Source organism: Triticum aestivum, chromosome 2A (assembly GCF_018294505.1).
Source record: "Triticum aestivum cultivar Chinese Spring chromosome 2A, IWGSC CS RefSeq v2.1, whole genome shotgun sequence".
Classification (NCBI taxonomy): Eukaryota; Viridiplantae; Streptophyta; class Magnoliopsida; order Poales; family Poaceae; genus Triticum; species Triticum aestivum.
The window spans coordinates 375650010-375664148 of NC_057797.1; positions in this window are offsets into that span (position 1 = coordinate 375650010).

The following is a 14139-nucleotide window of genomic DNA, read 5'->3' on the forward strand; positions in this document are numbered from 1 at the left end:
TTTTATCGCACGTTACAGTGTGCCACACAAGCATGCATGCAAAATTTCAGTGTGTTTGGACATTCGATGCATTTACTACCATTTTCTCTGTGAAAATACAGAGAAAAGGTCTCCCGACATGACGCAACTTCCGTTCATACTCCAATTCCGTTGGAATTTGGCATGGGAGACAGTGGGGGTCACTCACACGCGCATGCAAAAGTTGGGTGCGTTTCGTCCATGTTGACATGTAGTTGCTGTACAAACCTCAGGTATCGGTTTGGGGGGACGGGCATCCACTATGTCGTGGTTTTGTCACGGCAGATGTCCTAGAGAAAGGACTTACTCGTGGAGCCATTGCGACTGGTTAGCTTGAAGGGGTTAAAGCAGACACAAGGACGCAAGGGAATTTATACTAGTTCGGCCCCTTCGATGAAGGTAAAAGCCTACGTCTAGTTGTGATGGAATTGATGTGTGTTTCGATGACTAGGGAGCAAACAAGCTTCGCCTATGTCTCGAGTTGTTGTCTCCCCTTGAACCGCCGCCGGGTCGTCCCCTTATATACATGGGTGATGCCCGTCGGTTTACAGAGTCCCGATACCAGCTTATAGATGCGTCCGGTTCGGTCTCCACTATTCCTAACTTGTAACACAAGTTACATACCGACGCCGGTTTATAGCTATAGGCCTTAAACCGATTATGGGCCTTTAGCCCTCATCTGCCCTCATGGGCTTTTAACATACTCAACTACTGATGAAGTTAACCCGGCCTGTCCTGGCCGGTTTACGCCCAGTAGTTATATCCCCAACATTAGGCCCCAAATTGATTTCAACAGGTTCATGTCAATCCTTAGCAAAAATCTTCATCTTCAACATCTTCTTGTATTTTGTTGAACCGCCGTGATGTCATCTTCTCTGCTCGCGGTACACCGGTGTGACGTCACTGGTTATAAAGAACCTTATCCTGTTAACAAGCCTGCGACAATTAAGGCTGCAGCTTTGTTTCCAAACTCGCGGCTCCTTGATTCTCGCGCTTGACAAATCCCTTTCTTTATAAATAGGACCGAAGGGTCATTTCCTTTCTCCTTCCCTCCGACCCCTTCTGCTTCCTCTTCCTCGCGTCGCCCAGCTTGGGAGCTCCGCCGCCACCGTCGACCTCTGCATCAACCTTGGCCGCTGCATCAACCTGAGAACACCAGAGCATCGTGGCGACCTTCCGCTTCTTCCTCAGCTCCGGTAAATCTTCTTTCCTTTCCCCCGCAGATCTGTTCTAGGGTTTCCTTGTTCGTCGAAGTTCATCGAGACTCTGGCGCTGTTCTTCCTTTGTTTCTTCTTTAGCCCATGAATAAAACTTCAAACCTGATGTATTCCCCGTAATGGCTTATCTTTTGTTACCAAAGCAAACCTTTATGCGCGTAAAACACTAATCTGGTCCCTTGTGAATTGCTTTGAGATCAACCTTTTAGGTCTAAATCCTTTTATTTTCCTGTCTTACGGTAGATCCAAAATTTCACTGCGATCTTATGAAATCTGTTTTTACCTTCCTTAGTCATTCTTGCCTTAGATCTGTATCATCTTTACCACATAGGTGGTTCACCTTTGAAAAAGCAATCTATCATATATCATTAGTCCCCTTGTTGAACCGCCGTGATGCTGTTGCTTCATAAAACTCCGGTTTAGATAGATCTGCTTCCGGTTTAACATTGCACATATCAATGTACCTTGTAGATTTCATCATGGCCAAGCAAGTGTATGAGTGCAATTGGGTCCCTTCTCGCGTCACAGAGGATCAACTGGACGATTTAGTCCTGATTAGCGCCTTGGGCAGCAAAAACACCGTCCATTGGAGGGCTCCTGGCAAAGAATGCCCCCCCACACCTCGAGAAGGAGAGGTTGTTGTTTTTGTAGACCACTTAGCCCGGGGTTTTAAACTGCCCGGTTCTAAATTTTACCAGGATGTTCTAGCTGATTTCCAACTCCATCCGCAAGACACTGGCCCCAATTCTGTTACAAATATGTGCCACTTCCAAGTGCTCTGTGAGGTGTTCTTTCAAGAGGAGCCCACAGTGGAATTATTCAGAGATCTTTTCAATCTAAACCGCCGTACTGAGTTTACTGATGGCTCTAATACGGAGTTAGGTGGCATGGCGATTCAAAAAAGGAAAGAGGTCACATACCCTCACGCCAAGGTGCACAGTCATCCCAAGGAGTGGAATCAGACATGGTTCTACTGCAAAGACACCTCCCCTGCTGGTGAGAATCCCTTGCCTGGCTTTCGTCCGGAGCGGCTCAGCAATACCCATCCTTTTCCTCAATGATTGACTGCCCAGGAGAGAAGCAAATATGCTCCCCAGCTGTCAAAGCTCAGAGCCTTTATGGCCAACGGTTTAACAGGGGTTGACCTTGCTCGCTGTTGGATATCATGGAGCATACTGCCCCTTAGTCAGCGCTCCGGTTTGATGTGCGAATATACTGATAGTGTGGATGACCCACTGCAACATTCAAGACTCCAACTCTCCGGTGAAGAAATCACAGAGGCTGTGCGTAAGATACTGAATGAACCGGAGCACATCTGCGCTAGAACCGGCCTGCTTCCCTTCTGTACCACCAACAAACCACCAGCTATAAGACTTTGATTTTTCTCTTTGCTGAATCTGTTATTGATATGTCTGGTCATTGTTTTTAATATCAGTGTCTGCATAATCAGGGCGATGATCCGTTTTGGAGCAAAAAGCTGCCGCAGGAGAAACCAGAGAAAACAGATAAAGCGGAAAGAGCAATCCGGCAAAAAACTAAAGCTGTGAAGAAGACCGCCCACCGGAAAAGAACCACTGCATCTTCTAATCCGGCCCCTGATGATGAGGTGGATAATCCGGACTTTGAGGTAGAGCTTGACTCACTTGGTTTATTTTTCATGCATCTTATTGATGATGATATTTGTCAGGATGATGCCGAAGCTAGCCATGCGGATGTTGCAGAGGTAATTATTCTCTCTTTCGATTCAGAAACTTTGCCTTCACAAAAAATACGTCAGGCAAACCGGAAAGTTAAATTTTCTCATCCTCTTGCCTATTTGGATCCTAAACTTCTTATGAAGACTCAACAGCACGAAGCTCGCCGCACCACCCGGCACAGTGGCCAGGTAGTTACCTCCACCGATTTACCGAACAGTCCGGTTCAGAAACGTCATTCCGAGGTCTCTAATTCGCTTGTCAGTGCTTGTCCTAAAGCGGGCTGCTTTCGTCAACCTCTTAATCTGTCTGACTCTGATTATTAGGTTATTTCCCACTCATCTTCTGGCGAGTCATCGGCCACTCAGCTCCCACCGCTCAAAACGGTGCTTGGGTAAGCTATATTTATTGTGATGTTTGCAGTATATTGCCTTAGAACATATGCTGTATTTAATTTTGTTATTCTTCTCAGGGCCAAACCTAGGCCGAGCAAGAAGGCCCGCCTGGATAAAGCGACCGAAGAAGATGTCATTCTTGAACCAGGCACAACACCCAATCTTGAAGCGGCTATTCCTGAGGGTATTCCCAATGATCCACCGCAGCCGGATGATGATCTTACTACTGAGGAAAGACCTACTGATACCTCAGGTCCTATCCGTCAGCCCACAGGTTCCCTCCGGGTTGAAAGCTCCACCGGTCCCGCAAAACCTACTAACAAGCCAACAGCTCCAGTGCAAACCGGCGGTACCAATGATGATGAAGTTGTCATTACTGTCACTGGCCATACTGAGCCAAGCAATCTTGTCGCTTTATCCAAACATTCTGCCAAGGAAGAATTAGCTGCTTTTGGCAAAGGCAAGTGGAATGCTGATCTGACGGCTTACGCTGCTCTGAACGCCCAAGATATCCATTCCGGCTATCTAAACCGGCTGTATACCAGCCGTGACTGTGAAGCCGGTCTGGTTAACATGATGAAGGATAAATATGAGGTAACTTCCATATGCTCCTTCCTGCTTGTATGCTTTCATTCTTGCTGACTCTCCTAGCCCCTAAGGGATGATTTGAAATATTCTTTCAAACCGGGACTTAATAATATGAATCTTGATGCTTTGAAATTTGCTGATGTAGTCCCCAAGGGCCGGTTCAACTTAGCGTAGTTAAACCGGTACTTTAAGTAATTGAAACTGCCGCATCAGAATACATATGATCAAATAGCCATTAGCCCCCAAATGCCAAGTTGAATACTTGTATTGAGCTTGGGACTTTGAAAAGATGAAGATCGAATACGCATTAGCCCCCAAGTGCCAAGTTGAATACTTGTATTGAGCTTGGGACTTTGTAAACAATTGAAAGATGAAGATTGAATATGCATTAGCCCCCAAGTGCTAAGCACATAGCTTTTTATGTGGTTGGCACTTGAATCCTTCTACCGATTTGTTGAAACATATATCTGTATGCCTGCAGGCGGAGCTGAAGGCAAAAGAAAACCAAGTCATCAATCTGCAAGAAAACCTGAAAACCCAACAGGCTGAAACCTCCAAGGCAAAAGAGGAATTGGCCAGTGCCTTAAGCACCATGGAACAACTTAAGGATAACTTCAAGAAGAAATGGGCGGATTGGGCCACTGAAAAGTCCGCTTTGATCAAACGAGCAAAGGATGCCGAGGCTGCACTGAAACCAGTGACGGATGAACTGACTAGCATAAAGCGGCACGTTCATGCCATGACCACTGCTATCTTTGGTAAGCCAGCTTGTCTTCTGAATTGGTTCTGCCTTCTTACAGAGTCACCGATTTATTAACCCTTTATGGTATTTCAGGGACACGCATCGGTCACTTGGGGTCAGATGTGCGGAAGAAATTGAAGGCTGCCTATACCTTGGTTGAACAGTAGTATACCGGTGCCCAGCGGATCATCTATACCGCGTCTCATAACAAACTGGCGCCTAGTTTGATTCAAGATACTCTAATGAAACTGTCAGTGCTTCCTGCCCGGGTTGAAGAGCTGAAGAAATCTGCTGCTCGAACCGGTGCAATCAATGCTTTAATCCGGGCAAAAGCCTGGGTGCCGGATTTTGATCCTATTGAAGCGGCTCAGGGCTATCCCAGCTTGAAGGAAGACGGGTCAGAATTTGGTCAAGCGGATTTGCGAGCCATAAACCGGGAGGTACGTCCGCTAGCTTGTCAACTGGCCGAGGAAGCAGATTTGTCTCATTATCAAGCCCAATATGACAGCCAGAACAAGCGAATAGCTGCACCAATCCATGAATCGGAAAACCTGATCCCTCCAATCCGTAAGCATACTTACGCTCCCGATATTGACCCGTCTTCGCTAATCCATGACGAGGCTGTTTTTCAAGCATTAATGGGAATCGACTGGACAACTGTGGATTTCCAGCCACTGGGTAGAGAAACGAAAGCTGAAGCGGCGCAGCATGATCCACAACCTTCAGGCCAGGCTGGTGGCCAAGCTTAAACCGGAAGCCGGTTTTAAAACTGTCTCTCCTCTGTGAAAAACAATTATGTTATTATGGGCACCATGTTGCCTTGTAATAGGCTAGCTGATATTTTTGATGTTGATATGCCTTCGCGCATAACTTGTTCTTCCTGTGGTAATGAACTTTTCCAAAATACTTTCTGAAATAAGAAATTCGTTAAGTGCCACCGCGGTTGTACCGTCAGGCGGAATATGATGTCTGTATATATAAATTCAAAATATCCAAAACAAAATTTTAAGTATATGATCAAAAAAATTGAGATACATAATACCTGCCACCGTTGAGTGTGAAGTTGGCTTGGCCAACCTTGAAGCGGAGTTGTGCAAACCCACATCGTTGGAGGAAATAGCAACTCCTGTATATGTATATGACGCTGGTTACCATGTAAACCGTGTCGGGTTATAATAAACACCATGTTACTCCATAAGAGGATGTTATCAACAAGGATCAAACCGGACAAATAGTCTCCGGATTGACGTGAACTATGTTCCGTCAATTGATTGGTTAAAAAACTTTGTCGGTTTAAAGAACAGAATAAAAAGCAAAAAAAACCCCTTCAAAGAAAAGTATGAAGCAAAAGCAACGACAAAAAGGTTTGCCAAAAAAGATTTATTTAAACTGATCAAATGGTGTTACCATGGCCCAACACGACCAAGCTCCCATTAGGTGTAACTATGGTTCTAGTTAGCCAGGTCCCCAAGTGATTCTTGTGGCATTTATGCCGACCAAATGGCATGGTCATGGTTCAGGTTCGACCAAACCCCCAAGTGATTCTGTGGCCTTAGGCCATCCAAGAGGCATGACTGGTTCAGACATGACCAAGTCCCCAAGTGATCTGGTGGCTTTCGCCTATCAAGAGGCATGGTATTGGTTTGGACACGACCAATCCTCCAAGTGATATAACATGATGCTTTTAGCAAAGGGAACTCAAGGGGTAAACTGGAGGCCGCTTTAGAGCAACTCCGTGTAACCTCACATGATGTAAAAGAACAGATACCCCGCTTTAGCCGAGGTTCCGGTTTATTATATTTACTCAGAATATATACATTGTTGTAATATGTACATAAGTATAGCCAATGGCTCAGGTATAGTAAGGCCGAAGATGAGCTATATTCCACGGCCTGTTAGTCTCCTCCTCTGATGTACGTGAGTCCTTATGCTCTCGAATATCGATCAGATAGTACGACCCGTTGTGCAGATTCTTGCTGACCACGAAAGGCCCCTCCCAAGGTGGGGATAGCTTATGCATGTTAGTCCGATCTTGGATGAGCCGAAGCACCAAATTTCCTTCCTGAAAGGCTCTGGTTCTAACCCGACGACTGTGATAACGACGAAGATCCTGCTGGTAAATCGCCGATCGGGCGGTTGCGATGTCACGCTCTTCATCCAACCGGTCCAAAGCATCTTGCCGTGCTGTCTTGTTGTCCGCTTCAACATAAGCCATGACACGAGGTGAATCATGACGGATGTCACTGGGGAGAACCGCCTCTGCTCCATAAACCATGAAGAATGGTGTGTATCCTGTTGATCTGTTGGGTGTTGTATTGATGCTCCATAGCACAGATGGTAATTCTTCTACCCAACAACCCGACGTTCTCTGCAAAGGGACCATGAGCCAGGGCTTGATGCCTCTCAAGATCTCTTGATTAGCTCTTTCTGCTTGACCATTGGACTGTGGATGTTCCACTGATGAAATGTCGAGCCGGATGTGCTCCCATTCGCAGAACTCCTTCATAGCACCTTTGGACAAATTGGTACCATTATCTGTGATAATACTGTGCGGAAAGCCAAATCGGAAAATCACCTTTTTGATGAACTAAACCACCATGCCCACATCACACTTGCTAACAGGTTCTGCCTCCACCCACTTTGTAAACTTGTCCACCGCCACCAGGAGGTGGGTCTTCTTACCTTTGGACCTTTTGAAAGGCCCAACCATATCCAGCCCCCAAGTCGCAAACGGCCAAGTAATTGGAATCATCCTCAATTCTTGAGCCGGTACATGAGCACGTCTTGAAAACCTTTGGCAACCATCATATCGTCTGACCAGATCCTTCGCATCAGCATGAGCAGTTAACCAATATAAACCATGGCGAAACGCTTTAGCCACCAGAGACTTTGAACTGGCGTGGTGACCACAATCTCCTTCGTGGATCTCACGCAAAATTTCATGGCCTTCTTCAGGAGACACGCAACGTTGAAAAGCTCCTGATACGCTGCAATGATGCAACTCACCGTTGATGACAGCCATGGATTTGGATCGCCGGATTATCTACCGGGCCAGAATCTCATCTTCTGGCAACTCACCCCGGTTCTTGTACGCCAGGTAAGGAAGCGTCCAATCCGGAATAACATGAAGAACTGCCACCAATTGAGCCTCCAGATCAGGAATAGCCAAATCCTCTTCACCAGGGATCTTCACCGACGGGTTGTGCAGCACATCCAGGAAAACATTGGGCGGGACCGGTTTGCGCTGAGAGCCCAACCGGCTTAAAGCGTCCGCTGCTTCATTTTTCCGCCGGTCCACATGGTCCACCTGATAGCCTTTGGAATAACCTGCAACAATATCCACCTCACGACGATATGCTGCCATGAGTGGGTCCTTGGAGTCCCAAGTGCCAGACACTTGCTGAGCCACAAGGTCCGAGTCACCGAAGCACTTAACTCAACTTAGATTCATCTCCTTAGCCATCCGGAGACCATGGAGTAAGGCTTCATACTCAGCTGCATTGTTAGTACAAGAGAACATTAAACGGAGAACATAACAAAACTTATCACCTCGTGGGGAAGTTAGTACGACTCCAGCCCCCGAGCCTTCCAACTGCCTGGATCCGTCAAAATGGATGGTCCAATACGTATGATCCGGCTTTTCTTCAGGTGCTTGCATTTCCGTCCAATCATTGATGAAATGAACAAGTGCTTGAGACTTAACCGCTGTCCGAGGCACATACTTCAAACCGTACGGCCCCAGCTCTATAGCCCACTTTGCAATCCGGCCAGTTGCTTCTTGGTTCTGGATGATATCTCCCAAAGGAGCAGAACTGACCACCGTAATCGGGTGCCCTTGGAAATATTGCTTAAGCTTCCGGCTTGCCATAAAAACTCCGTACACCAGCTTCTGCCAATGCGGATACCTTTGCTTGGACTCAATGAGTACCTCGCTGATATAATATACCGGACGTTGAACCGGATGCTCCTTACGTGCCTCCTTTCGCTCCACCACAATAGCCACGCTGACCGCACGAGCATTAGCAGCAACATATAGCAATAGCGGCTCCTTGTCAATGGGAGCGGCGAGCACAGGCGGATTGGCCAATTGCCGCTTTAAGTCCTCAAATGCTTCATCAGTAGCAGAACTCCAGACGAACTGATCCGTCTTCTTCAACATCTGATACAAAGGGATCGCCTTCTCACCAAGGCGGCTGATAAACTGGCTTAACGCGGCAATCCGGCCTGCCAGGCGTTGAACATCATTGATACACTTCGGTTTAGCCAGGGAGGTGATGGCTGTGATCTTCTTCGGATTAGCCTCAATTCCCCTGTTGGACACCAGAACACCCAATAACTTGCCCGCCGGTACTCCAAAGACACACTTGTCCGGATTAAGCATCATCTTGTACGTCCTTAGGTTATCAAAGGTTTCCTTCAAATCGTCAACCAGAGTCTCCTTCTCCCTGGATTTAACCATGATATCATCCACGTAAGCATGTACATTACGGCCAATATGCTTGTGAAGACAATTCTGTACACACCGTTGATAAGTTGCTTGGGCACTTTTGAGCCCAAAGGGCATAGACACATAGCAGAAGGCTCCATAGGGAGTTATGAATGCTGTCTTCTCCTGGTCCTTAACTGCCATTTTGATCTGATGATAGCCAGAATATGCATCCAAAAAACTTAAACGCTCACAACCCGCCGTAGCATCAATGATTTGATAAATACGGGGGAGGGAAAAAGGATCTGCTGGACAAGCCTTATTAAGATCTGTGTAATCCACACACATGCGCCAGGTGCCTTTTTTCTTAAGGACTAGCACCGGATTGGCAAACTACTCAGGGTGAAATACTTCAACAATAAAACCAGCTGCTAAGAGCCTGGCTACCTCTTCTCCAATCGCCTTGCGTCTTTCTTCGTTAAACCGGCGGAGGAACTGTTTCACCGGTTTATATTTAGGATCCACGTTAAGGGTGTGCTCAGCGAGTTGCCTCGGTACACCTGGCATGTCAGAGGGCTTCCATGCAAAAATGTCCTGATTCTCACGGATGAACTCGATGAGCGCGCTTTCCTATTTCGGATCCAAGTTGGCACTGATGCTGAACTGCTTGGATGAATAGCCAGGTACGAAGTCAACAAGCTTAGTTTCTGCTGTCGATTTGAACTTCAGGGCCGGATCATGCCCCGTAGTTGGCTTCTTCAACGGAGTCATGTCCGCCAGATCAACATTGTCTTTATAGTACTTCAACTCCTCGGTGGCACAAACCAACTCTGCATAAGCCGCATCTCCTTCCTCGCATTCCAAAGTGATTTTGCGGCTTCCGTGAACCGTTATTGTCCCCTTGTGACCCGGCATCTTGAGCTGCAAATACAAATAACAGGGCCGAGCCATAAACTTGGCATATGCCGGTCGCCCAAACAGGGCATGATATGGACTTTGGATTTTCACCACTTCAAACGTCAATGTCTCCGACCTGGAATCATGATCATCCCCAAAGGCCACTTGAAGAGCTATCTTACCAACGGGATATGCTGATCTGCCAGGCACTACACCGTGGAATACTGTATTGGACGGTTTCAGATTCTTATCTGTTAGTCCCATACCATGGAAGGTTTCGTAGTACAGGATGTTAATGCTGCTCCCTCCATCCATGAGCACCTTGGTGAACTTATAACCTCCCACCTGAGGCGCCACCACCAGAGCCAACTAACCCGGATTATCGACCTGGGGTGGGTGATCCTCTCTGCTCCATATGATTAGTTGTTCGGACCAACGTAGATAACGGGGTGTGCCCGGTTCAACAGAGTTGACTGCCCGTCTCTGAACCTTCCGGTCTCGCTTGTCCAAGCTGGTTGTAAAGACATGGTACTGCCCACTACTCAACTGTTTTGGGTTGCTCTGGTAACCTGACTGTTGCTGCTGTTGGTTGTAACCACCCTGGTTGTTCTGACCATTTTGACCATTCTGTCCGCCCGGATTACCATTAAATCCTGAACCGGTACTTCCTCCACCGTAACCCGGCCCGGACCCTGAGCCACCGCCAGATCCGTGATCATACCGGAAATTATTAGAATTCTTGAACTCCTGCATAATAAAGCAATCCTTCCAAAGGTGGTTTGCTGGCTCCTCCTTCGTCCCATGTCTTGGATAGGGCTGACTTAGCAGATAGTTCAGGTGGTTTGGGTTAGGGTTGGGTGCTCCACTATGATTTTTCGGCCTACCCTTGCGCTGCTGACCATTGTCCTGTGCGTTGGTATTAGCCACAAAATCCATGTTACCATCCGCTTTATGCTTGCCTCCTCCGCCATTGCCTACCCAGTGATGCTGCTGACCCTTGGCGCTGTTGTTCTTCTTCCCCTTCCCTGTCTTGTAATCATCAGATTCGGGATCCTTGGTATTATCAGAATCAGCATATTTAACCAAAGCAGCCATGAGGGTCCCCATGTCGGTGCAATGACGCTTCATCCGTCCCAATTTCAACTTCAGGGGCCCAAACCGGCAGTTGCCTTCTAGGGTTAATACTGCGGTGTCAGCGTTGATGCGGTCTGAGGAGTGCAACACTTGTGAAACCCGGCGCACCCAATGAGTCGTTGATTCTCCTTCCTCCTAGACGCATGCAGCTAAGTCCACTATCGACATAGGCTGTTTACAGGTATCCTTGAAATTGTTGATAAACCGGGCTCGTAATTGGGCCCATGAACTGATAGAATTAGCTGGCAAGCTTTTTAACCAAGTACGGGCCGTTCCTTCAAGCATCATGGTGAAGTATTTCGCACACGCCGTGTCATCCACATCAAGCATCTCCATGGCCATATCATAGCTCTACCCATGTCTCTGGAGGTTGATCCGCCGTCTAATTTGGTACCTTGCGTGGGCCTTTGAAATCCTTGGGCAGGCGCACGTTGCGTAAAGCGGGGACGAGGCAAGGCACCCCAAAGAACTAGAAGTAACACCAGGTTCGATCAAAATGGTTGGACAAACCGGCGTGAGCTGCCGAGCCTGATGCTGTGCGGCTAACTCGGCCTCCATGCGCGCTCGGGCCCGGTTCACCACTTCCTGAGCGTCATCAGCACCACCCGTCGGGTTGTTGCCATGGGGTGCCCCATGTCATTCATTACTTGACACTACCGGTTCATCCATATGTCTGCTATAACTCCGGCTTGGACGGGGGGTCGAGTGGATCCGGTCGCGGCTGTACGAGTACGCCTCCTGTTGGGCCAAAGCTGTCCTCAGAAGTTCCGTGACCCGTCGCGTCTCTACTGCCTGCGGCGAGTCACGTTCAACTGGAATGGCCTCCAGCCGTGCAGCAGCGGCAACAAGATTGTCCATTGGATTGGAGTAGTGACCCAGAGGTGTTAAAGCATCCTGAGGTATAACGGCGTTTTGACGAGGTGGGTCCATCTGACGGGGCTGAACCGGTGCACCGGTCCCAGGGGCTTCTGCCCGGTTCCCCTCCAGCGGATTGCTGGCTCTTGGTCCTGGAGTGTTGAAAAGGTCTCTGGCCTCGAAAACCGGAGGTAAGCGGGACCGGTGCTTCCTCATGACTTCATGCGACGCGCTCTGGTCCAACATATGCATGTAGGCCTGTGCGTCTAAAGCGGCCCGCTCTGCGGCCATCCTGGTGTCCTCAGCCGCCAGATCCGTCTTGGCCTGGGTGATTTGTTCCTTTACCTTTGTAATCTCCGTGTTGTGAGCGTCCTGATCTGGCGGATTAACTTCTGCCATAAGCACAGCCAACACATCAAATAGTTCTGATAGAACCTGAGCCGGCGGGTGCATAGGGCCTCCTGCCCCGGCAGCCATTGCCGCTGCTGAACTGGAGATCACTGCCGTGGCTGTCGAAGAGTGAAGCGCTGCTTGTGTTCTGGTCATGAATATTCCAACCCGGTTAGGCAGATCAGAGGGGTCCAGAATACTGTCGCCATCGGAACAGCTCTCAATCCGGCCATCTTGTAGCTGATAAAGAGATTCGGTTTCTCCGGTCGAAGATTCATCGCCGGAACGAACGACAGTCGCCCCGCGAAGCTCCGATCCGTCCTCATAACTCCCTCCATGGATCATTCCCACGAAGGCACGCTTCATGGACGGTTTAACCCGGGCGGATCGTGCACGCTGAGCCGTCTCGACGAGGTCGGTGCAGATGTCCGGCTCAGGGCCCGGTTCACCGATCTTGCCAATGAAAACGTGAATGCTACCAAAGGGGACCCGGTACCCGTACTCAATTGAACCGGCCTCGGGGCCCCAGCCTGCGTCGTTGATGTAGAGGTTGCCGCAACGACTCTTAGTCATCCGGCCTACAGCGTAGCCCTCGAGTCCTTCAAAGCGGCCCTCCAAGATCCGGAAACCATCGTGCGATAGCCCCACGGTGGGCGCCAACTGTCGTGGTTTTGTCACGGCAGATGTCCTAGAGAAAGGACTTAGTCGTGGAGCCACCGCGACTGGTTAGCTTGAAGGGGTTAAAGCGGACACAAGGATGCAAGGGAGTTTATACTAGTTTGGCCCCTTCGATGAAGGTAAAAGCCTACATCTAGTTGTGATGGAATTGATGTGTGTTTCGATGACTAGGGAGCAAACAAGCTTCGCCTATGTCTCGAGTTGTTGTCTCCCCTTGAACCGCCGCCGGGTCGTCCCCTTATATACATGGGTGACGCCCGTCGGTTTACAGAGTCCCGATACCGGCTTATAGATGCGTCCGGTTCGGTCTCCACTATTCCTAACTTGTAACACAAGTTACATACCGACGCCGGTTTATAGCTATAGGCCTTAAACCGATTATGGGCCTTTAGCCCTCATCTGCCCTCATGGGCTTTTAACATACTCAACTACTGATGAAGTTAACCCGGCCTGTCCTGGCCGGTTTACGCCGAGTAGTAATATCCCCAACACACTAGGTGTTCCCTTTCGCAAAGTCATGAAACGTCACCGTTTTTTCACACGCTACAGTGTGCCACAGAAGCACGCATGCAAAATTTCGATGTGTTTGGACACTCGATGCATTTACTATCATCTTCTTTGTGAAAATACGGAGAAAAGGCCTCCCGATGTAATGCAACTTGTGTTCATACTCCGATTCTGTTGTAATTTGGCATGGGAGACGGTCAGTCACTCACACGCACATGCAAAAGTTAGGTGCGTTTCATCCATGTTGACACGTAGTTGCAGTACAAACCTCAAGTATCGGTTTGGGGGGACGAGCATACACTACGTGTTCCCTTTCGCAAAGTCATGAAACATAAACATTTTTTCACGCGCTATAGTGTGCCACACAAGCACGCATGCAAAATTTTGGTACGTTTGGACACTCGATGCATTTACTATCATTTTCTCCATGAAAATACGGAGAAGAGGCCTCCCGACATGACACAACTTCCGTTCGTACTCCGATTCTTTTGAAATTTGGCGTGGGAGACGGTGGGGGTCACTCACACGCGCATGCAAAAGTTGGGTGCGTTTGATCCATGTTGACATGTAGTTGTAGTACAAACCTCAGGTATCGTTT